This window comes from Balaenoptera musculus, chromosome 14 (genome assembly GCF_009873245.2).
Source record: "Balaenoptera musculus isolate JJ_BM4_2016_0621 chromosome 14, mBalMus1.pri.v3, whole genome shotgun sequence".
NCBI lineage: Eukaryota > Metazoa > Chordata > Mammalia > Artiodactyla > Balaenopteridae > Balaenoptera > Balaenoptera musculus.
In genome coordinates, this window is record NC_045798.1 from 36,910,203 (window position 1) to 36,936,241 (window position 26,039).

At 35.2% G+C, this 26,039-nt stretch overlaps 1 long non-coding RNA gene across 1 annotated transcript in view; it reads right to left on the minus strand.

The window, feature by feature from the left end:
* Positions 1 to 18,862, minus strand: part of LOC118906672 — a 76,858-nt gene extending 57,996 nt beyond the window's left edge. Inside the window, exon 1 of the long non-coding RNA XR_005022572.1 lies at positions 18,806 to 18,862. This is a non-coding gene — a long non-coding RNA (uncharacterized LOC118906672). The remainder of the gene's footprint in view (positions 1 to 18,805) is intronic.
* Positions 18,863 to 26,039: the final 7,177 nt, after the last annotated feature.

The window sequence follows — 26,039 nt, forward strand, 5'->3', positions numbered from 1 at the left end:
TTTCTTCCTTAACTTGTAAGCAACTGCCTCAAATTCCTTGTCTCAAATTGGACAAAAGGAAATTTACAATTCAGTTGCATAAATTAAATATGACACTCCCTCTGTTTCTTACACATTTGATGGGCCATAGTAAGGGTGATATGACACCATCATGTTGAATGGTGATGATGATGGTGATTGTGTGATGATGTGATGGAAACAGTAATGGTAATGATCTCAATACAACTGTGTAATATTTTTAGAATAAGTGTTCATATTGGTATTAGCTCTTCATCATAGTTCTGTGAGATAGATATTCATCCCCATTTACATATGAAGAAAACAAAGTTCAAAAAGATTAAATAATTCACCCAGCTTCAGACATGACTCAAATTTTTTAAAGGAAAAATTAGTTTTGGGGGTGATTATTATACATCAGTGTAGGTTGGTCAGTTGTAACGAGTGTACTGCTCTGATTGGGGGGGGTGGCGTTGATAATAAGGGAGGCCATGCATGTGTGAGCTAAGGGGCTATATGGCAACTGTCGGTACTTTCTTCTTAATTTTTCTGTGAACCTAAAATGCTCTTAAAAAATAGTCTTTAAAGATTAGTTTCTGGCTTTACATCACACTTAGAGAGTTTCCAAGCTGTCAACATTATGAATTATCTAAAAATATTACTCCTACTATCACTTTACATTTCTTTATTGTTATTCCATTTTCAAAGTCTTACATTTATATTCTCATTTTGATTGTCCAATAGAAGAGAGGTTGGTATGATCATTATTTTAGTGGTAGAGATGAAGAAAGTGAAGCAAAGAGGAGAGAATTAAGTCACTTGCTTAATGTCACTAAATCCAATACCTTGCAAGTATAATTTAGTGTTCCATGAATTAGTAGTAGTGATAGTAATAAACCAGCTTCACATACTTTTTCATTGTAAGAATTCAGTCCTTTTGACATATAACTCAGTGGTTCAATTCCCACAGAGTTCTGCTTAAGATTCTTGCCTACACAAATTTATCACACAGCAATAATTTAGTTTGTGTAACTGAAGAGATTGTTTAATAGCAATTTCCTAACTAATCACTTTCTAATGACAAATTAATACAATAGATTATAATAATTCACCTGCTACCTTAAGCAATGAATAAATTACTATTTGCATATCACTTTTGAGTTTTTGGTGTTACTTTTCAGCTCTAAATATTTATAATTCTCAATAAAATTTTATGTGCTTAGAGTTATTGGGAGCACTGTATTATAAAAGTGTTCCCAAATGATTTCATTGTTTATTGTTCAACAAAGATAGACCTTTCAGTGTTGGTTTTTTTTTCTGTGTAATCGTGTTTCTGGTTGTTCAGTATTTAAGTACTCACTGCACCGAGGGATTAGAGAATCAACTGTAGGTTGTTAGGATCATAAATCCTAGTGACACATTTTGATTAACAAGAGCAACAGAGACTGTAGTGTATGCTTGGTGCATTGGCCAAATCTCCCAGCTTTATCACTGAGGAATTTATTTCTCCATCTGCAAGTTATGCTGCTGGCAACCCTCAGATCAGCAACCCTTGCTCTCAACCAAAGGAGCTTCCTTACCCAAGTCTATGCCTATTCCTGGGGTAAGCTGCATCCCAAACTGGTCATTTTGAGAGTACAAAAGCCCAGAACCAGTCTCCATTCGAGACATTTCTGAAGGGCCTTCCCAGCTCCAGAGCTTGCCATGGTTGTTCTCAGGGCCCTCTTGCAACTGTATCACAATTCTCCCTCTTCTCCCCAAACCACATCTCAATAAATCTGCCCTTAGGAATGAGGCATGAGTATTCCTTTCCCAGCCTGAAGGGTGGCACTGGACCTCAGCTTCTCCAGGCTTCTTCCCCTGGCAAGGAGATCCAAGACTGTCTATAGTCTCCAAGATCCCTACTGGCTTCAAAGTCCCGGCTAGAGGACAGCTATCTTTCCTAGAAAACTCTATAAAGTGTTGGCATCCCGAATCCAGACGTTGCTGTACCAAACACCCTATATATTTCTCCACTGATGAGGTCACTTCTTCATATTTTTAGAAGGAAAACACTCGATGGGGGTAGAGGGTTCTCCAAATCAGAGCCTATTACAGACCTCCTGGCTGTGACATGAGGTAATGGGAAGACTGGGTAACTATGGGTGCTCTGCCTGGTGACCCTTGGTTATGTCAGCTAAACTTACCCTTATAAAAGCTATTCTGTAGCACCCATGTCATGTGACATGGAATTGCACTGAGAGGACCCATCTGGCATGACCCTTACCTCATTGGGTTATTTTGAGAATTAAATGATAAAATACATGGAAAAGTTCTTGGTACAAGGACCTGTCACATATAAAGTATTCAATATGTAGTTTCTATTATAATTATTATCATTAATATTGAATATATTACCCTTTTATTTCTGATTGTGCCAGGTAATTATTTCAATTACTTAAAAGTTTAAACACTTCTAGGCTATAATAATGAATAAAACAGACAAAAATTCTTGTCTTTATGAAGCTTCTATTGTGTAGAGACAATATATTAAATAAATATATAACATGATAAATGGAGATAAGTTAAAATGAAAAAATAAAGTTTGGAAAGGTGAGAGTGCCTGGGCTTGGTAAAATCGGGGATAAAGTGTGTTTTTAAGTAAAGTTATTATGGAAGGACTCACTAATACTGTGATATTACAGCAAAAACCTGAAGATGATGAGTAAGTTCTAGAATGCCTAATTAAAATAGACATACTCAGGAACTAGCAGAATTCCTGCAGTAGTTTTCTGACCTGTGGAGTTAGAGCTATAATGGTGTGGTGATTACCACCAATCCCTACTCAACTCACCGATTTGGTCTGTCTAGAAAACAGACACATCTTGGAGAATGACAATGGATTATCATAAATTTAACTAGACGATGACTCTAATTAATTGCAGTTTCTATTCCAAATGTGGTCTCATTTCTTGAACAAATGGATACATGCCCTGTACCTGTTACGCAGCTATTGATCTGGCAAGATAATTTTTCCTGATACTTATTAGTAAAGACCACCAGAACAGTTTGCTTTCAACTGGCAAGGCCAGCAATGTAACCATCATCATGGGTATATCAACTCTTCAACCCTATGTCATAATTTAGTGCTCAGGGAACTTGATTATTTTTTTCCCTTCCATTAAATCAATTACATTGATTATATTATATGGATTGGACCTAGTGAGCAAGAAGTAACTACTCTAGATTATTGGGAAGATATTTGTGTGTCAGAGGCTGGAAAACAAACAAAAAATTGGGGAACTTCCACCTCAGTGAAATTTCTAGGGTCCCCGTGGTATAGAGCATGTAAAGATATTCCTTCTAAAGTGAAGGCAAGGAATTCCCTGGCGGTTGAGTGGTAAGTGGTACTGGGAAAACTGCACAGCTACATGTAAAAGAATGAAATTAGAACATTCCCTAACACCCTACACAAAAATAAATTCAAAATGGATTAAAGATCTAAATGTAAAGCTGGATACTATAAAACTCTTAGAGGAAAACACAGGAAGAACACTCTCTGACATAAATCGCAGCAAGATCTTTTCAGATCCACCTCCTAGAGTAATGAAAATAAAAACAAAAATAAACAAATGGGGCCCAATTAAACTCAAAAGCTTTTTCACAGCAAAGGAAACCATAAACAAAACAAACAGACAACCACAGAATGGAGAAAATATTTGCAAATGATGCAATCAACAAGGGATTAATCTCCAAAATATACAAACAGCTCATGCAGCTCAATATCAAAAGAGAAAAAAAAAATCAAAAAATGGGTGGAAGATCTAAATAGACTTTTCTTCAAAAAGACATACAGAAGGCCAAGAGGCACATGAAAAAATGTTCAACATCACTAATTATTAGAGAAATGCAAATCAAAACTACAATGAGGTTTCACCTCACACTGGTCAGAATGGCCATCATCAAAAAATCTACAAACAGCAAATGCTGGAGAGGGTGTGGAGAAAAGGGGACCCTCCTACACTGCTGGTGGAAATGTAAATTAGTACAACCATTAGGGAGAACAGTACGGAGGTTCCTTAAAAAACTAAAAATAGAGCTGCCATATAATCCAGTAATCCCACTCCTGGGCATATATCTGAAGAAAACCATAATTTGAAAAGACACATGCACCCCAATGTTCACTGCAGCACTATTTACAATAGCCAGGACATGGAAGTAACCTAAATGTCCATTGACAGATGAATGGATAAAGAAGATGTGGTACATATATACAATAGAATATTATTCAGCCATAAAAAAAGAACAAAAAATTCCATTTGCAACAACAAGGATGGACCTAGAGATTGTCATACTGAGTGAAGTCAGACAGAGAAAGACAAGTATCATATGATATTGCTTATATGTGGACTCTAAAAAAATGGAACAAATGAACTTATTTACAAAACAGAAATAGAGTCACAGATGTAGAAAACAATCTTATGGTTACCAGGGGGGAAAGTGGGGGGGGGGATAAATTGGTAGATTAGGATTGACATATACACACTACTATGTATAAAATAGGTAACAAATAAGGACTTACTATATAGCACAGGGAACTCTACTCAATACTCTGTAATGACCTAAATGGGAAAAGGATCTAAAAAAGAGTGGATATATGTATATGTATAACACATTCACTTTGCTGTACAGCAGAACTAACACAACATTGTAAATCAACTATACTCCAATAAAAATTAAATATATATAAAATAATTCATTCACTACATATTAACGTAAAAAACACACTCTAAAAATTTAAAATATTGTACAAAACAAAATAAAATTTTGAGAACAGTAAAAAAATAAAATAAATAAATAAATAAATAAATAAATGAAGTGAAGTCAAAGTTGTAGTATCTGGCCCCTCACACAACATACAAAGAAAAAAAAAATGTCACAATTCCTAGTGGGGCTGTTTGGATTTTGGAGGTGACTTATTCCTCGTTGAGTGTCATACTCTGGCCCATTACCAAGTGATCCAAAAAGCTGCTAGTTTTGAGTGGAGTCCAGAACAAGAGAAGGCTCTGCCACATGACCTAGTGGATTCAATGGTGCTTGAAGTGTCAGTGGCACCTAGAGACAATATTTGGAGACTTTGACAGGCCCCTAGAGGTGAATCACAGTGAAGACTTGGGACTTGGGAGCAAATCCCTGCTATTCCCTGTGGATAACTACTCTTTTAGAAAAAACTTTTAGTTGCTTCTAGAACTTAGACGAGCATTTAACAATGAGCCACCACAGTAACCATGCAACCTGGTCTAGGGTAACCTCACTCCTAAATTCTCTAGTGTATAATCCAGCCCCTTACATCTGTATTCCATGAAACCTGATTTCTCAGCATCAAAGAGATGTGCTGATTTAATTGTACAAAGAATTTGTAGGGATGGGAGATCTACAGATGGGAGAGTCATAATTGCCTGGCTCCTTAGAATGTGGGTGGGAATCTGAATGTCTCAGCCTTTTGTATATGAATTATCAATCAGGTCCACTGGTTTTCCAGCACCTTTCTTCACCTCTTTTTTCAGGGATTCTGAGAACTTGATTTTCACTGGAAATCCCTAACGCAGCCTTTAACTTCCTCTTCTCTCTGACTTTTTTATGACTACTCTTCCCAGTCTCTGTCTTCTGAAAATTATTCGAAATCTTCCTGTGCTCTTGCCTCATCTCTCACTGTCTTTGTCCTGGGTAGTTGATTTTCTTGGTCATTCATTTATGCTATTTTAATGGGTTTATAGAAGAGAGAAGATAAATTCATACAGTCGGTCTACCTTATCTAACCATGTCTCTTCACTGGTTTTTCAAAATGAGATTCTAGTGCCATTTCTAAAGTTTCAAAAAAATTTTTTTTACAATAGGATGTTTGAAAAGGAAGATAAATTTTAAAACTATTATATGTTTTGACTAGGATAGGCATCACTAAAATCAGTTAAGTAGGAAAAAAAGAAAAGAATTTTCAATTTTATCAGTGATCTGGAATGAGCAACATAAGAAGAAAACCATCTGGGTCTTTGTCTTTGTGTTTTATAATATTTGGACAAAATTCTCTCTTGAAGTTAGGGATGTTTTGCTTCTCTTTCAGAATGAAAGCCTGATGTTTGCCTTTACAATCAATTCCTATTTCTTTCAATTTAGAGCTGGTAAATCTTACTGCAAATGGCAATGAGGTCAAAAGACATCCCAGGAGACACATCTTCTGTCTTCTACCAGATGCTCTTTGACACTCAGGGGCCTGGTGAGAATAGTCAGGAGGGAGATAGTGAGGAAAGGGTCACCACTTGCTAAAAGTTGTTTGGCTGTTTGGTTTACGATATCGATGATTTATCTTATCAGTCACTTGTTAGTTATAAATCTCTAGGAGTCCAAAAGAATAAACAGCCTTCTAGATAGAAGCCTAAATTCAGAGTCTACTCCTAGCCTGGAGTAGCGTTTCTATTCTATTACAAACTTCTGTTTCTAAAACCAGTCCAGTTTTATGTTTTTATAAGTAATTTAGAAAAAAATATAAGAGGCATGTTCAGGTAACATGGAAATAGAAACACTGATAATATGCTTGCAGGAGAACATCAAAAATCACATTATCTCAATATGCTGAATTACAGGAATAATCTAAAAATAACAACAAACATATGTGTTGTTCTTTACATTTTGAAAATTCATGTTAATAACAATATCTACCATTATTGAGAGTAAAGGTATTATGCTAATCCAAGGTACAGTGCTAAGTACACACATAAAACATCTCTTTTAATCATAGTAACCCCCTCCTCAACAGTTATTTACTGGCACTTACTATGAACCAAGCTCTACACTATGTGCTTAAAATACATCAGTGAACAAAGCAGATAAACATCTTGGCCCTTCTACAGGCCTAGAGGTGAGTATCGATACTGTCATTCCCATTTTTTGAATGGAGAGACAAAGTAAGAGATACTCTGTAAATCAAAGTTCTCAGAGCAAGGGAAGTGGCAGTAAATGGATTCAGTCCATTTTCTCAGTATCGTTCAAGTTAAATTTTAACAAAACAAAATAATTGCATAGAAAAGAGGCAAGTACAACACTTGTGAAATAGACAAATATAATTGACAGCAAACTCAACAAGTGTCAATATTTTAATGAGGTTGCGAAGGATCTACAAAGACAATAACTATGAAATAATGGTTAAAGCACTAGGTTTGAGGTTAGACAAACTTGGTTTCAAATCTTGGCATCGCTGTTAACTAACTGTGACTTTTGGCACATGCTTTGCTTCTGTGGTCTCAGTTTCTTCAATTGTAAAATAAATATACATGAAATCAGGTGAGGATTAAATGAGGTACTATGTAATATTCTTAGCACAGTTTCAAGCACACTTTAAGTGCACATACATGGTCGCTATTCATCCTGTGCCATTTAAGGGTTGATCTGGAGTTCCATACTCTTTGACATGTGGTCCCTAAATTTAGTATGATATTTCCTTTTAGTACACTGAAAAAGAACACTCTAATTTCCCTAAAAATCATTAAATCATCAAAAAATGTTTCAGTATGGCTCCAACTCTATAAAATCATCTTGCTGTCCCTTGTTCATTCAGATGACAGCTCCATATAAACTGTTATATAACAAACACACAAAAAATACCCACAGATTGCAGCTGAATATGCATTTGCTTCTTGTTTCTAGATTTCTTTCTGTTATTTTAGCCCAACTCATGGCTGTGGAGGTCAAAACCATCTGGCTTTATACTAAAGTATTTTTTTGTTACATCCTAGACTAATTTATAGAGGCCATCTGTTAAGTTCTGACTGACACTAAAAAGTTAATGATTTAAAATAAAACAACCAATTTTCAGTTCCAATGTGAAATTCCCAGTGCTCCTCATAGACTGACTATCAAGAGAAATAAATGACAGAAATTACATTAACGACCACCTGGTGTATTCTGGCCTTGCTTGATACCAGGGGCATATATTATCAAACTAAGAGAAATAGAATTTAGTAGATGTGCCTTCTCACAGTTGAAGCTTATTTGATCTTATTATGTTAGGAAAATATCTTCTTTGAAACTCTTTCTATTGATCAAATGTCATTGAGAGGGTTTCTAGAAATTACTCATCAGACAAGAAAGAACATCTTATTTCTTTTTGTAAAGCATATTTTAAAAAAATTCTGTGATAAATTTCAGGGAAAGGAATGAAAATAAAGAAGAATACTGCTCCTCTTACACAGATGCAACCTCAGCTATGATATTTCTGAACAGAAGGCAGTTTAACAGGAAACAATGAAATATCTACTTTCCATCTACTAATCTAGGTGTATAATAGTATTTCCCAAACTACTTTTCCAGACCATAGTGGTCTCAAAGTATCTCCATCAACTATCTTCAAAGTTTAAATATCTTAAAGGAAATGGTATACTAGCCTAATAATAAGGCTGTTGAGTGGCATCAGATAATTGGACAGAAATTTATACTTAGACGTGGGTTGCAGTCATAACTCATACCTAAACCATGTTCTTGTCTTGGAAGCTAGCAGTAAGCAGAAGCTGAAGATGTTGGTGTAAATGGAAGAAAGGGAGGTTATAATTTTGGAGGCTGGTGAGAAAGCAATACTTGCTATGTTGTAATAGAAAGTTTGGCTACACCAACACCTGCAGATAACGTGAAAAATTGAAAGAGATCATGGATCTGGCTAGAAATTTTCAGGCAGACTATTTAAAGTGCCAAATGCTTCCTCTAGCTGTCTATGATTAAGCTCTGCATGGCTGCCTTCTCTTGTCTGGAGCTGTAAGTAACAACAACAACAAAAAACTTGCTTTCCTTCTGAGTGTCATTGTGTTGTGTCCTGTCATCAAAAGTCTTTAAATCGTATGAAAATGGGGGTCTGTCTGGCTCCACCTGGGATGGCTAGTCTCTGTGCCATGCGGTCTTAACATTTTCCAGCAAGCTAGCCCGAACTTGTTGCTATTATAGCGGCGGGATTCTGAGAGTCACAGCTGGCTTGAAACTGTCATATTGCCTCTTCTATTGCTTTCTGTTGGTTAAAGATGTCATAACATCACTCCATCTCAAGGGTTAGGGAAAAGAGTCCACATCTTGATGGGAGAAAGCTGCAAAGTCACGTTTCAAAGGCCATGGATAAGGAGGAGTTGAAGAATCGGGGCAATTTTGCAATCAATCAACAAAAGAGGTTTTGATTTTGGTAATTATCAAAACATCATTTAAAGGCATGTGTGATGAATAAGATAGCCCATCAATTTAGATAGTACCTTTCCAGGTTAACAAACAAACAAATAAACTGTCTGTGATTATGGCTTATGTACTTACATTGCCCATAATTGAGACAATTCCAAACCCCAAATATGTTTTGAGACTATCTTGGTTTTATGAAAAATTTTTCAAGAATCTATTCTGCTTGCTACTTGCATTTTTCATAAAACTTTTGCAGAAATGAATTGTCATTGGTGATATATCTCGCTGAAAATTGAAAATTACAACAGAAAATCAAAAACAATTATTAATGTATTGACCTCCTATACTCTGTACTGCATTACAAGGGGGTTATAGATACTTTATCAATAAATCAACAAATTTTACTTAAAGCTTTTTCTTTTAGTTCATTTTTCGTGTCTCTAATAATATTGAACACTGTGAAAAACTAATAGTTTATTGTTTTTTGTATGTGGAGGTGGAGCTAAGGTGCATGAAATTGAGTGAATCATTATCTGTTCAGGTCATACTAATGTCAGACTCTTTAGGGAATTATTTTATTATTTTTCATCCATTGTTCCCATCTCTTCCTATAATATAATATTGTGTGTGCATGTGCATGTGTAGATAGATAGATAGATAGGTAGGTAGGTAGATAGATCAATATTATATTCCTAGTGATTTTCTGGCTGTATATTTTTCAATTGATAAATATGACACTATAGTATAAATTCTATTATGTTTCCTTCTTTTTTTTACTCATCATTTTGTTTTTTGAGATCTAGTCATGTTTTTGTGTATAAATTTAACTCAGAAATTCTCATACCTTACCCCAAACAATGCTGTGATGAGTAATCAACCTCACTCTCCTAATGGAGAGTGAAAATTTAACAGAAATGGATACCCAGGGCCATGATTGCTAGGTACTGAGGTACATGTGGGGCAGTTATGTTCTCTTCTATTTTTCACTCTTGGTCTGCTCAGGCCACCATGATAAAATACCATAGACCGGGTGGCTTAAACAAGAGAAATTTATCTTCTCACCATTCTGGAGACTGGAAGTCCAAAATCAAGGTGCTGACAGAATTAGTGTCTAGTGAGAACTCTCCCCTTTGGGTAGCAGACATTTGTTTTCTCTGTGCTCACATGACCTCTCCTTTATGTGTGCACAGAGAAAGTGAGGGAGCTCTCTGTGTCTTTTCTTATAAGGACACTAATCCTATCAGATCAGGGCCCGACACTTATGACCACATCTAACCCTAATCACTTCCTTAGAGGTCCCATCTGTAGATACAAACACACTGTGGGTTAAGGCTTCAACATTATGAATTTAGTGGGTACACAAATATTCAGTCCATAACAGCTTTTACTTTGTATTATATTTACTATTCCCTCTGAAACAGTGTTTCAGTTTTAACAATAAATTATATGGTCATGTTAGGTATATGCATATGTAAATTCTCTAAGTCTTGTTAAATTATGCTCTAAATATGCTATTGGACACTTCTACCAAAAGTAGATTCCTTGTTCCTCCACATTTTATAAGGAATTTTTATTACCTGATTTGTGATTTTTTGCCACTTTTACTTATTATGATAGGCATTTTGGAACTGAATATTATGTCCTTTAGTTTATAGTATAGTCATTTGTGACAATCTCCATTTAGAGCTGATAAATAAGGGTGTAATAGTATTAATAGTTTATTATCACAGATATTAATAGGAGCCCTACATGCAATAAATTGTTAATATACTATAGCAAGTTAACATTTGATAAATGAGCTCTATTCTCATCGTGTAAAATAGAAGAAAGATGCATTTTAATGGAACCAATATCTTGCAGTTGCATGATTTTTGAGCGAGGTACTTAACCTCTCTAAGCCTGTGATTTTGTACTCATCTGAGGGATATTAATAAATACCTGGTTAGAGAGCATTAAATGAAATCACACAGAGAGAGAGCCAATGGGCTACATAGTAGGTCGTCCATAAATGTGAATTCTCTTCCTTCTGTCTGGAAAGTCTCTACTGACAGCAGGACAATGAATGACTTGACTTTTCAAGTCAAGTCATTCTGGCTCTTAATCTTTTTTTTCTGGCTCTTGATCCTCTGACTTTCATTTCCAGATTGCTTTTTCTTCCTCTTAAGAAATTTTATTTTAGTTTTCAGCCTTCTCTTCAAAAGACATGGCTTTGATTCATGCTTGTTTTCTTCAATCCCAAAGCAACTTGAGGGGTTTAAGTCTCTTACAGTTGGGAGCTGAGAAAATGATAAGAAAAGAGCCACACTAAGTGCTCTGGAGGTGAGCTTCTCCTGGGGCGAAATCCTTTCTCAGCTGCAGAGTTTCATATCTGCATTGCTGTTTGGAAAAGCAGCTAGATCAAGCCTCCTTTGAAACACTGTTAAAAAGACATGGCTTTTGGTGAACCGGGTACTCTTCGTAGAGAAATGATCTGTGTCCCAGGAGGAGGCAGCAGGAAAGGACAAGCGGGAGCTGGACGGGGATGGGGGTGTGGAGGGGATGGCTGACTGAAGCATTTGCTAGGGCGATACCTGCCACGAGCAGGGCAGGCTGCAGATGGGTTTCGGCAAAATGCCTTGTGCCCACCTGATGTCTTGGGTCTGGCCAGACTGTCAGCGAAATCTTACCATCTCTACCAGGTGCCTTTCAGGGATCTTTGGCACAGGGTCTATTTTGTCTTGTCAATTTTTATCCAAGTAGTAAAGGATCTTTGCAATGACAGGCATAGTTGAAAGTTGACATATATCAATTAGATAAACGATCAGTTTCAGAAAAGAAAAATTGATGGCTCCCCTATAGACCTAAGCAGGTAGCCAAATAGAGGAATATGGGCTTGTAGGGATATTGGTTTCAACATTAGTAACTGCTTTGCTTGCCTCAGTCTACTCAGTTCGTCCTCAGGCCCTGCCATGCTGACCCCACCAAATATCAAACCTTTGACACTCAATCCTTTTGCCAGCTTCTGAAAAACACAACAGCATAGAAGAATAATAGTTATTTTCCAACAACATGTACCTGTGAAGGCTTTTTGTTATTACTCTGCCTGAATGGAACACATATGTAACTTGTGGAGTTTAGGTCATGATTTAATGTATACACCCAAACTGTCTCTGTCCATGTTAGATAATTTTAAAACAATTAATTAATAAAGGACCACTTATGTAGTAAAGCGGGTGTGTAACACGGTGGGTTGACATTAATTACTTAGTTGACTGATTATGAGGTTCTAGTAAAAATATATATATTAATAATATATTATATAATATATATGATACATATAATATATATTAATGTATATATCCTATACAGTTACAGTTGGGATTTCTCTATTTAATTCTGTTCCTGCACATATTTGTTATAGCTACTTGTGAAAGACAGTAACTTTCTTTTAATATCGCAGAGAAGCAAAGCTAGACATCATGACTATGAAAGAACCACAATTAAACTACCTTGTGTTTTCCTCTACATACATTTTGGATTTTGAAACTTTGAATGAATCAGCAGAGGACAGGTTAAAAATTGCTATGGTTTTAACTGCTTTCCTATTTTTTTCCTTTAACCAGATTGTCTGTTTATTAGAACTGATTGATTTGAATTGATGAGTTTTATCGATTTTTGCCATGCACAATTTAATTTAATCAAATTGCCTTGTTCCAAGATGTGAAAATGAGCTTTATTTTCTAATCCAATTAGGGGGAGCTTATACGATGTTGTTCACATAAGAACTGGAGAATAAGTAATTTGCTTGCCAGTAGCTGAAGCCAACAATATATAGAATACTCATGGTGCAATCCCAAATGGTACAAATACCTGTGCCTAAAAGTTTCTGAAATAATGCTATTTTTAGGGAATGGTGAATCATAAAAAATGACCAGCCAAAGTTATATGCACTAAGGAATTTGCACTACCATAGGGCCCAGGAATCTGAGTGGTGACTCAAGTTATAAGAGTCAGCCAGTCTGGGCCTCAGAGTCATAAAATCAGCCCTAACATTCTTTTTTTTTTTCTTACAATTTATATTATTTTTATTAAGGTTGGTTGAATCAGTGATATGGAAAAATGACTGTAAAGTTATAGGAGGATTTTTGACTATGCAAAGGGTCGGAGCCCCTAACCCTCTTGTTGTTCAAGGATCAACTTGTGTATACACACACACACACACACACACACACACACACAGTTGTACAGCAGAAACTAACACAACATTATAAAGCAATTATACTCCAATACAGATGTTAAAAAAAAAAGTAGATATAGTTGTAGGTCATCATATATAAACCACGTGGTAACCATACTTTAAAAACCTACACTAGATACACAAAAACTAGGGAGAAAGGAACACAAGCAAGCCCTAATATTCTTAAGGCTTCCAAAGGCATAACCTGGAGGAAATGTCCTTTTCCTGTCCTCCCACTCTGTACTCCCATACAAATCCCTTTCTAAAGCTGACCACGTGTCTACTTTAATCTGATTTTGCTCATAGAAAAATGCCAGGTATTGCAGTGCTTGTGGAAAACCCCATTATGATAAAATCTATTACAGCATCCATTTTTATCTAGAGATTACAAGAGGGCAATTCTCTGTATGGTGCCAAATATTTCTGAAAATTTCTTTTCAGATTTTAGCTCAGCTTAGTTGTTGGGTAAAATATTGATTCACTATCAAACTGGTCTTGATTATATGCTATTTTTAGTTAAAACCATACATAACTATGATCAATAAAGACAATTTTCCTAGGTTTGTGTGAAGTCAATCTCACATAGTAGGTCAGTGAATCACAAGGAAACATCCTGAGTGTAAATATTTTTCTCTAAATGAACAGATATTTAATATTGTGTAATAGTTTTTTCTTTATTTAATTTTCAAATGAAAGGACTCAGAAATTATAGTATCCATCTATTATTGTTATAGATATTAAATATAGATATTTACCATTTTGTTTAAGCATTTCTTAAAAACTTCTCAAACACCTTAATTTGCCATTGTTTTTTGCATTTCTCTTATTTGTGAGTGGAGCCGAGCATCTTTTCATCTAGTTAAGGGCCGCTTTTCTTTCTGTGATATGTCTATTTATAAATGATATCCTTAAACAAATTCATTAATGTTAAATGTTTGTCAGGATATAGAAATACAATGATTTCAGTACACTGACTTTTTTAGCCATCAACCATGATAAACTTTATTTTTATTTCTCATAAGTAGTGTGTAGAGTCTCCAGAACTTTTGTATTGTCATTTGCAAACAATGACATTCTTGATTTTTTGTTTTTCTGGTTTGCTTCTATTCCTTACAATTTTGATTTATTCCTTTTGTCTTATTATAGCAGAAGAAATTCCAGCAATATGGTTAATGGGAGTGGAAAAGAATAAACCAATCAAAAAATGATACTGGGGTAACTGTTAGCATATGGAAAAGACTAGTTGGAAACCTATTTTGCCATAAATTAATAATTAATTCCAGATGGATGAAAGAGCTAATTGTGAGAAAAGTGAAATTGATAGAAGAAAATACAGAACAATATCTTTATGAACTTGGTCTAAGGAAGGTTTTTTTAAAGGATGTTGGAAAATATAATCCACATGAAAGAGAAAGTTAACTTTTTATATTAAAATGTAGAATTTCTCTGTATCCATGCACAAGAGGCTCCATGAGTGAAACAAATGAGAAAAGGTACCTGCACACCAGATCCATACAGAGAATTATTATTGTTGAGTGTCTATTATGTGCCAGGCATATGCAGAGTTCTAGGTACAGAGCAGTTAACAAAAGGGACAAAAATTCTTGTCCTCATGGAGCTGACCTTCTAGTCCTATAGTTGGTGTGATGTAAAATCAGGATTTGAACGTATTTCTGCCAACTCTAAAGGTCACGCCTTATGAAATAATAAATACACTGACACTGAACGTTTCTACATTACTTTATAAATATTGTGAGCTTGGTTAATATGGGTTCATCCCTGACCATTGGATCCACACTCTTAGAACAAAATCTGAACTTACAGAGAGCAAGCTCATGCTATGATGAATTCTTTAAAATAAAAGTAATCTTGAAAGAAGTCAACCTTTCCAGAAAATAACCAATCTTGTAATATATAGAGATAGAAATGTATCAGAAACTCCTGTAAATCAGTAAGAAAAAAACAATAGAAAAATATGCAAACTACAGGAATAGACAATTGACTTATAAAGAGAAAATATAAATGATCATTAAATATAAAACATACTTATCTCACTAGTAGTCAGGTAACTTGATATTCAAAGCAAAATGGGATATTAATTCTTACTCATTCAGTTGGTAAAACGTAAAGTCAGACAATTCAAACGTTGGAGAAGATGTGGAGCAATATGAATTCTTACACACTGATGAGAGTGCAAATTACACATCATCCTTGGGAGAGAGCAGATGGCTAATATCTAATAAAGCTGTAGCCACCTGTATCTTATGATCCAACACATCCAATTCTACATGTATAGCCAGAGACATGTACATAAATGCTCATTGTAACACTGTTTATAATAGGAAAAACTGGAAAAAAGAGCAACTTAACTGTCCATTAAAAGAAAGATAGACAGTATGGTACTGGCACAAAAACAGAAATATATATCAATGGAACAGGATAGAAAGCCCAGGGATAAACCCACGCACATATGGTCACATTACCTTTGATAAAGGAGGCAAGAATATCCAATGGAGAAAAGACAGCCTCTTCAATAAGTGGTGCTGGGAAAACTGGACAGCTCCATGTAAAAGAATGAAATTAGAACACTCCCTAACACCATACACAAAAATAAACTCAAAATGGATTAAAGACCTAAAAGTAAGGCCAGACACTATAAAACTCTTAGAGGAAAACATAGGCAGAACACTCTATGACATAAATCACAGCAAGATCCTTTTTTGACCCACCTCCTAGAGAAATGGAAATAAAAACAAAAAGAAACAAATGGGACCTAATGAAACTTAAAAGCTTTTGCACAAAAAAGGAAACCATAAACAAGACAAAAAGACAACCCTCAGAATGGGAGAAAATATTTGCAAACAAAGCAAGTGACAAAGGATTAATCTCCAAAATATACAAGTAGCTCATGCAGCTCAATATCAAAAAAACAAACAACCCAATTCAAAAATGGGCAAAAGATCTAAATAGACATTTTTCCAAAGAAGATATACAGATTGCCAACAAACACATGAAAGGATGCTCAACATCACTAATCATTAGAGAAATGCAAATCAAAACTACAATGAGGTATCACCTCACACCAGTCAGAATGGCCATCATCAAAAAATCTGTAAACAATAAATGCTGGAGAGAGTGTGGAGAAAAGGGAACCCTCTTGCACTATTGGTGGGAATGTAAATTGATACAGCCACTATGGAGAACAGTATGGAGGTTCCTTAAAAAACTAAAAATAGAACTACCATACAACACAGCAATCCCACTACTGGGCATATACCCTGAGAAAACCATAATTCAAAAAGAGTCATGTACCAAAATATTCATTGCAGTTCTATTTACAATAGCTAGGACATGGAAGCAACCTAAGTGTCCATCGACAGATGAATGGATAAAGAAGATGTGGCACATATATACAATGGACTATTACTTAGCCATAAAAAGAAATGAAATTGAGTTATTTGTAGTGAGGTGGATGGACTAAGAGACTGTCATACAGACCGAAGTAAATCAGTAAGAGAAAAACAAATTCCATATGCTAACACATATATACGGAATCTAAAAAAAAAAAAAAAATTTGGTTCTGAAGAACCTAGGGGCAGGACAGGAATAAAGACACAGACGTAGAGAATGGACATGAGGACACGGAGAGGGGGAAGGGTGAGCTAGGACGAAGTGAGAGAGTGGCATGGACATATATACACTACCAAATGTAAAGTAGATAGCTAGTGGGAAGCAGCTGCATAGCACAGGGAGATCAGCTTGGTGCTTTGTGTCCACCTAGAGGGGTGGGATAGGGAGGGTGGGAGGCAGGGAGACGCAAGAGGGAGGGGATATGGGGATATATGTATATGTATAGCTGATTCACTTTGTTATACAGCAGAAACTAGCACAACATTGTAAAGCAATTATACTCCAATGAAGATGTTAAAAAAAAAAAAGAAAGATAGATATATACATTATACTCAATTCATCTAATGAAAAATAGGTAGCAATGATCATTGAATGGCCTGGCACTCTTTCTATCAACAAAGATAACTCTCACAAACATAATTTAGCACAAAGATATAAATTGGAAGAAGATGCATTCAGGTTCTATTTTGTGAATTTAAAAACATGTAAAACATTATTCTATATTGATTATGAATTCATACATATTTATTAAATATATAAAAAAGTATGACAAACTCCAAATTATGACAGTGTTTTTCGTTTGAAAGAGGAAGGTAAATCCAATTGAAGTAGTGAATTAAAGAGGTTTCATGTGATTTTTAAAATTTTGTTTCTTAATCTGAGTAATAGGAATGTATATTTATACTTATATACATGTATAATTTATATCATTCTCTACACATGTTGAAAGTCTAAAATATGTCATGGTATTTTAAACTTATAAAATAGTGGATTTCCCCTCAAATTTGTTTTCCTTTTTCTTTTCTCTTCCTAATACAGATGGATATTAATGTTGCCCTTGAAAAAAAACAGAACATACCCAAGGTTATCCAATGCAATATTCACTGCTCCCTTTCAAAATAAACCATTTTATCCAAAAGAGAAGAGTAGTGATATATGTTCTGAAAGAATAATTTTATACCCATGCTATTAATCTCTAGTGTATAGCCAAACATATGGGAAATTTTTCAAAATACCCTTGGCTAAACCTCACAGGAGGCCTGTCAAGTAAAAAACCCAGGGATGGATTCTTGCTATAAATATGTTGAAAAACATATTCCCCAGGTGTCTCCAAGGTGGAATCCCAATTGTGAACAACTGATTAATGTGATCAACATCCAATTATGCAAAGTTAAATTACCTGTACTTAAAATCATCTTTGTGTGTATTTGAAGAAAGCTTTTTGCTGGACGCAACACCATGATTATGTTAAGGGCCATACGTAGAAAGACCAGCCTAGAGAAATCAACATACTCTATGTATGCTTTTGTTCTTTTTCCTGCACTTCAGTGCCCTTTTTACACAGCAAAGTATGCATAGAATATACTTCAGAGACAATTTCACCCTAAGAACAAGTGTGCTTTAGAATTAGAGTTTTTGGCAATTAATATCTCATTCTGAAAATACAACTATTGATTTATTGACCTTTTATTTGTCATTTTTAGTAGTGATTGATGACTTTGTTTTTCTAATTTTATGAATTGTAATTTCAGGGCCAGTAATAAAGCACTGATATATAATTTATGGTGAAAAAATAATCGGTAACCTCTCCACAAGGTGAATACATTTAAACCTCAGAAAACTTAGTTCACTTTCCCAGCCAAGTAAAAAATTAAGGAATAGAAAATAACGCATTTTAGCTTCATGTTAATCATGTAGAATCACTAGAGGGACAAAACCCATTATCCTTTTCTTAACTAAGTTCATAGACTTTCAAAAGAACAGCTACTTACTCACATTCAGCCCAGAAGCAGTTTCACCGTAAAGGTGATGGAAGTTTGTACCTAGTTGCACTTCAGCCTAAAAAAAAAAAAAAAAAAATTCTCCTTTAGTCCTGTTTGATGTTCTGTGTTTTAAGAGCAAAAAATCCTCTTCACCGAAAGTCTTATCTTGTCAGTTAATTTTTTATTGCTGAATAGTTATATGTTTAAACAATGTTTCTTTGGGAGGCATTGTACATGGGCCCTTAGTGACATCAAATGCAAAATGACAGCAGGTGAGATGACACACATCCAACACGAATTGGGGGCGAGGTGTCATCCATTCCTCCTAATAACTCTGAACTATAGTTTTGAACATCTTTCCAAAGGCGAGATGGGGAAAAAGAAGCATGTAAAGCCAATATCATCCTTTGGGAGACACATATAATTTAGGGGAAGGAAAAGAAAGAAGTTTCCACAGAACAAAGACAATAACAACAATAACAACAACTACTGATAAAAGATAAATTGTCAGAATAAAAGGAGAACTGAGAAAGAGAAACGGCTCAGAAGTCACAAGAGTACCATCAACAAACAAGCATCGGGGTGAGAATGAAACAGCATCCACCACAAGTCGGCTACAGCCGAGGTGTTTCCTATGTATTCTATCAATTTATCATTATGTTATCTAACTGCCCTGTGTGGAAGGTAATTTTTTTCAACATATAGAGATTAAAATTTGGGTTTCGATAAGACTCTCAAAATCTGTTTAAATAAAAAATATAATGTGTCATTTCATTTGTTCCTTCCATTCATGTGAGAAAAAAGGAAACACCAATAATCAATTTCTGGCTTTTCAAAGAAAAGCCTCAAGTATTTATACCTTTGAGAAAACAGAGATATCCATTTAAATGTTATTTCAGGACACTATGTTATTAAGTAAAACAATCAGTTGGAATTATACACCTCTTAGAGTTTAAGGGTTAATTTAATAAGACACAACAACAATATCAGAAGTCTGGGGGTTTTACAAAGTCTCCTTACTGGATTTAAACTTCTTAAGAACAATGTTTTGACGCAGAATATTATCTGTTTTTCTTGCAGAGGTAATATTTTGTCTTACTTTTTATAGCCTTTTTTTTTTAATAGTCTTTTTTTTTTTAAACCAGCAATTAGAAAGGCTTATATTTCAAGACTAAGAACTGGAATTTTACTGGTTAGCCCCAAGAGAAAAAGAGGATGCCTGGAAAACGCAACTCCTATGACACGGAAAGGAAAAGGTCAGAACAGGATAATTAAGAAATGGCATGTGGAGGGTGTAATACTTTAGATATGTATTGTCTTGCATCTATATAAGTACCACACAGTCAGCATCTGTAAGTGATAGAACTGTTTGGAGACCTATATCAGCCTGAAGCCAAGGCTTATGTTTCCTCAATCATCCTTTGGCCTCTCACATCCAAGGAGGTATTCAGTGGATATCACCCAGAGAATGTAAGATCAATGAAAAAAAAAAAGAGAAAGTGTCACAAATTTGGCACAGAGGAGACAATAGTGAGGAAAGAAGTTAGATTCATAACAAAGGGTAAACAGGAAAAGAGTAGAAACTATAGTTTTATCAAAATGACCTAGTACAATAACTGAAAACACACCCCAAACCTAAGAAATGCTGGATATCATGTGAAAATTAATGCATAGCTGAGCTTGCAAGAAAGAAAGGAAAACACAAAGATGACAGAAATTAAGAAGAAATAAAGAAATGTGGAAAGTAAAATGAAGTGATAATGTAGCAGCCGTGGTCTTTATCCAGCTTGGGAAACCAGGGGCATGGATTTTAACTTTCTTTAGGAATAGATCTTGAGCGCACATGAGGTCAAGATTTGAAGCTGGGCCACCTTCAATAAAGTTAGGACTTTAAAGGGCTTGACACTCAGTAAAATGTTCACTAGGAAGAACTCTAGTCTTCACACAGGGTGATAACAAGAAGCTCCTTTGTCTCTGTGAGGGCTCTTGGTGAGAAAGATTAGTGCCCTGAGGAAATACAGAACTCGAGGCCCATGTCTCATATGGGTCTAAACTCAAATTTCTTATATATAAGTAGAATGGAAAGCCCCATACCAAGGAATAATTTAAATATTTTTTCTTGAGTTGCTGATAGCCCAAGGGTTCCTAGAAGAACTACTTTCAAAACCCCCATTTGAAGTAAATACTCATAACTAAGACCACAAGGAATTCACAAATGAAAAAAAAAAGTTCACTGAAAATGAACCCAAAATAAAAAAATGAAGAACCAAGCCACATATGAAACACTAGCAAAAATCAAATCCTGGAACTTGAAGCACTAAAGGGGCATCGTTGTAAAAGAATAAAAATTCATGTTAAAAAATTATTGAGAGTCAAAACCCTAAGAAATGGGTGATATATGAAATTGGACACCAGCTGAGGAGGTAGCTATTGAACTGGAAGTTAGACTTGAGAAAAATTAACAGAATGATGTGCAATGAATCAAAAAGATTTTTAAAATATTTTTAAAAATATCATCCAGAAGCCTGGATGATAGGTTTTAACCCATTAATAGTAGCTTTTTAATGAAAAAGTAGAGTCTATGACTAAGAGTGATAGCAAAAAAGAGAGAGAGATATTTGATAAGAAAAAGGTTTTTTTTCAGAAAATTCATGAAAGAAAAGAATCCTCAGATTCAAAACTATCAATATCAAGTAAGATAAAAGTAAGGAGAGTGAGGAAAAGCAAAAGTAAGAAAAAAATTCTTTAAAAGGAACTAAATTAAAAGAAAAATTTATCCATAAAGGAATGATACTTTCATTGAATACAAGCTTCATAGTAGCAAAAACATATGAGAGAAGACACTCTCTCTTATGTGCTGAGAGAAAATTGTCCAACAAAAACTAAATATCCAACTAAATCATCATCCAAGAGTAAGGGTATATAGACAAATATAGATGGAGATAATTTACCCTTTTTGATCCTCACTGAAAGAATAAATAATGGATAGACTTCATGAAGAAGGCATTTGAATCCAGAATGAGGGAGAGAAATGCCAGACACATGGGTAAACAAGGAGATAAACAAGCATTAACTGTGTAGCATAACAATACTTGTTACAGAAGGAGTTATATAATATCCTTCTTCTCCATCTGAATTGAAATACGTTGACAAATATTTTAAAGATTTGGGCAGATGGAGATCAAAACAACAGTTTTCATTAACCAGTATATCTTGGAATATATGGTTTAGGTGTAGAACTAGACCAGCTTGAAAATCTACTCTGAAACAAACTTACTCCTCAAAATGGTAGCCACTCCAAGATTTACAACCAGCCAAGAGCAACTGTACATTTTCAAGCAGCCTAAAGCCAAAAAGAAGAACAAGGAGCATAACAGACCATTCTCAACTCCTTCTCCCAAATTCACTAATCAGATGACTTACCACTTCTCTCGGAAGGTATATCAGCAAGATAAATAGAAGTTATGTGGCTGTAACAAATAATGCAGAAATCTCATTGGATTACAGTAAGAAAGCTCTATTTTTTTTGATCTTATAAAACCCACTGTTTTTCAGCTGTAGACCTACTCAATGACTTCACGCCTGGTCTCACTACTGGCTGATGGAGAGGTGCCTCTTCGGCTGAGAAGGCAAATAAATGCAAACCGCATGATCGCTCTTCCACTGAGAAGCTGCACAAGTCATACCTATTTATATTCCATTGGCTAAAATTTCACACAGCCAAACTTGATCTGAACAAATACAAATCCTACCAAAGGAGGAATGAGTGAGGGGGTAAGGCAAGAAACACCCCCATAGTGTCATTCTGTCCACATGGAAAGAAGGAGCCAGAAGAAGATAATAGTGAAATTTTATATGCATGTTGATGTGTGGGGAGGCAGGTGGTTATAAAGCAAGATGAGATTAATGTTCCATAGAGCTACCATGACCCTGCAATCCCACCCCTGGGCATAAACCCGGAGAAAACCATATTTCAAAAAGATACATGCACCCTAGTGTTCACTGCAGCACTGTTCATAATAGTCAAGACATGGAAGCCACCTAAGTGTCCATCGACAGATGAACGGATAAAGAAGAAGTGGTGTGTATATATGTGTATATATATATATATATATATATATATATATATATATATATATACACACACACACACACACACACAATAGAATACTACTCAGCCATTAAAAAAAAGAATAAAATAATGTCATTTGTAGCAATGTAGATGGACCTAGAGATTATAATATTAGGTGAAATAAGTCAGACAGTGAAAGACAAATATCATATAATATCACTTATATGTGGAACCTAAAATATGACACAAATGAACATATCTATGAGAGTTTGGGATTGACATATACACACTACTCTATGTAAAATAGATATCCAACAAGGACCTACTGTATAGCACAGGGAACTATACTCAATATTTTGTAATAACCTAAAAGGGAAAAGAATCTGAAAAAAAAATATATTATATATATGTTGTGTGTAACTGAATCACTTTGCTGTACACCTGAAATTAACACAACATTGTAAATCAACTATACTTCAATAAAAAAAGAACACATTATACATTTTAAATACGTGCAGTTCATTGTATTAATATTTCAATTACTTCAATAAAGCTGCAAAAATTCTGCTTCCTACAATTAATACACATTCTTCTCTTGCACACATGGAACATTCTGAAAATTGATCATATTTTTGGACAAAAAGCAATTCTCAATATGTTTCAAAAATAGGTATTATACAGGCCATGTATTCTGATCTTAATGTAATAATGATAGAAACCAATTACAAAGAGATAAATTTAAAAACTCATACCTAAGAAATTAAAAACATAATTCTAAGAAATTCATGGTTCAAAGATGAGTCATAATAGATGAGTCATAATATTCAAAACTGAATAATTCATAGAATACTGCCTTTGTTAGTTTCCTATTGCTGCTGTAACAAATTGAAAAAGCTTGGTGGCTTAAAACAGCATGAATTATTATCTTACTATTTTGTATGTCAGAAGTCTGAAATGGGTCTTAGCTAAAATCTGTGTCAGAGGGCTGCATTCCCTCCTGGAGGCTCTAGGAGAGACTCTGTTCCCTTGCTTTGACCAGTTCCTGGAGGTCACCTGCATTCATTCATTCATGACCCCCTTCCACCCTCAAAGCCAGAAATGGCCGGTTGAGTCATTTTCATATTGCATAACCTGATTCTGACTTTCTCTCTCTTTCACTTACGAGGAGCTTTGCAATTATGTTGGGATTAGCCACTTGGCTAATCTAGAGTAATCTTCACAACTCAGGGTCAGTTAATTAGCAAACTTAATTCCATCTGCCATGTAAACTTCCCCTTGCTATGTAATATAATATATTCACAGGTTCTAGGGACTAGAATGTGGATGCACCACCTTTGGTGGGGGGCAGGGAGCACTATTCTGCCTACCCCACAGCCAAAGTATTAACTTGAGGGGAAAGTATAGACTTTAAAGTACAGACTATAAAGAAGAAAGGTTAAATTTTGAGGTAAGCCTCCATCTTAAGAAGACAGAAAAAGAAAACCAGAAAAAGCCAAATAAATGATGAAAGGAATATTTATGACAAGGGAAAAACAATTAATGAGACAGGACACATAAATGTTACAGAACATCACAAAAGCCAAGCTGCTTCTTGAAAAGAATAATAAAAATTAAAACAAAGTCTCTTGCACATTAAATCTAGAAAAATGAACCACTCAAATTAACATTAAAGAAATGAGGAATACATAATTGATTAAAAATACAGCATAAAATGAAAAATTTTAATCGATAATTTCAAAATTAACAGTTTTTATAAAAAATACAACTTGTTAAAACTGGCTCAGGAACACATTTTTTAAAACCATAAACCTATAATCATTAAAGAAATTGAATCAGTACTGAGAAACCTACCACCCTCATGAACACACTGTAATGTTCTAGGCCCATAAAAATTTTAAAAGCAAGTTCTACTAAATCTTCAAGGAACAGAGAATTTTCAGAGAATTGAAAAATAGGCAATATCCCTCAAACTCATTTTATTAGGCTAGTGAAATTTTGGCACTCAAATCAGAGAAGTCTTTAGAAAAAGGAAATTTAGAGTACAGCTCACTTCTTAAAAATTAATATAGATACAAAAATCTGTATCAAAACACTAAAGCAATGTATGAAATCATAGTATGTATTGAAAACTTTGTGTTTCACAGGAAAGCAAACAGTATAACGTTAGAATCTCTAAGTCATTAATAGATGCGGAAGAAAATATAACACCCTTTTATGATCCAAACTTAGCTAGAAATAGAAGGCAGCTTATTTAATATGACAAATGATGTCCAGTAGACCTACAGTAAATAGCATACTTAAACATTTATAACACAGAAAAATAAAACCATAATAAACCAAATTACTCCTCTAAAATTCTCAAAAGAAAAAATACTCACTATCAAGACTTTATTCAACATATATTGGTAGTCCTTTCAAGTGCAAAAAGACAAGACAAAGAAATATAAAAGTATTGGAAAGAAAGAAAAGGTTATTATTTACTGACAATCTGATTGCCTTCATAGAAAACCCAAGAGATTCCACAGATAAATTAACACTATTGTTAAGTGCCAGATAGAAGACCAAAAAATAAAAATCCAATAGCAGCAAATATTTAGACAATTTATATAGAACATGTAATTAAAAAAAAAAAAGAACATTAACAGAGGAACAGAGCCAAGTCAGTGTCTATGAATGTCTAATTAAAAATGAATAAGATCGGGGGACGAGGCAAGATGGCGGAAGAGTAAGACGTGGAGATCACCTTCCTTCCCACAGATACAGTAGAAATACCTCTACACGTGGAACTGCTCCTACAGAACACCCACTGAACGCTGGCAGAAGACGTCAGACCTCCCAAAAGGCAAGAAAATCCCCACGTACTTGGGTAGGGCAAAAGAAAAAAGAAATGACAGAGACAAAAGAATAGGGACGGGACCTGCACCAGTGGGAGGGAGCTGTGAAGGAGGAAAGGTTTCCACACACTAGGAAGCCCCTTCTCGGGCGGAGACTGCGGGTGGCAGAGGGGGTAAGCTTCGGAGCCACGGAGGAGAGCACAGCCACAGGGGTGCGGAGGGCAAAGCGGAGAGGTTCCCACACAGAGGATCAGTGCCGACCAGCACTCACCAGCGCGAGAGGCTTGTCTGCTCAGCCGCTGGGGCGGGTGGGGCTGGGAGCTGAGGCTCGGGCTTCGGTG